At 66.0% G+C, this 247-nt stretch overlaps 1 protein-coding gene across 1 annotated transcript in view; it reads left to right on the top strand.

Annotated features, from left to right (window-relative positions):
- Positions 1 to 247, top strand: part of TJP3 (tight junction protein 3) — a 7,363-nt gene that overhangs the window by 2,558 nt on the left and 4,558 nt on the right. The gene's annotated exons all lie outside the window — the stretch shown is intronic.

Below are 247 nucleotides of genomic sequence, written 5' to 3'. Positions count from 1 at the left end.
TGACATGACTGTTGGCAATGCTCCAAGCCCTGGTGGGTGAGCTCAGAGCAGGCCAAGGACAAGAAGGGCTCCAGTGGGCTCCAGGCTCCTGTGTGCCCAGTCTCCCTGTGCCTTGTCCCACACCCTGAACTCCCTTCCCCTCCTGTCCATCCCTTGTCCTTCCCTGCAGACCTGCTGGGAGCTGTGGAGGGGGATGGCTGCCACAGCCCCCACGCCAGCCCCTCGGCCCGCGCGGGCCGCCAAGCTC

The sequence above is a fragment of the Nestor notabilis genome, unplaced genomic scaffold, assembly GCF_000696875.1.
Source record: "Nestor notabilis isolate BGI_N333 unplaced genomic scaffold, ASM69687v1 scaffold17594, whole genome shotgun sequence".
Classification (NCBI taxonomy): domain Eukaryota; kingdom Metazoa; phylum Chordata; class Aves; order Psittaciformes; family Psittacidae; genus Nestor; species Nestor notabilis.
This window is presented reverse-complemented; position numbering and strand designations above follow the sequence as displayed.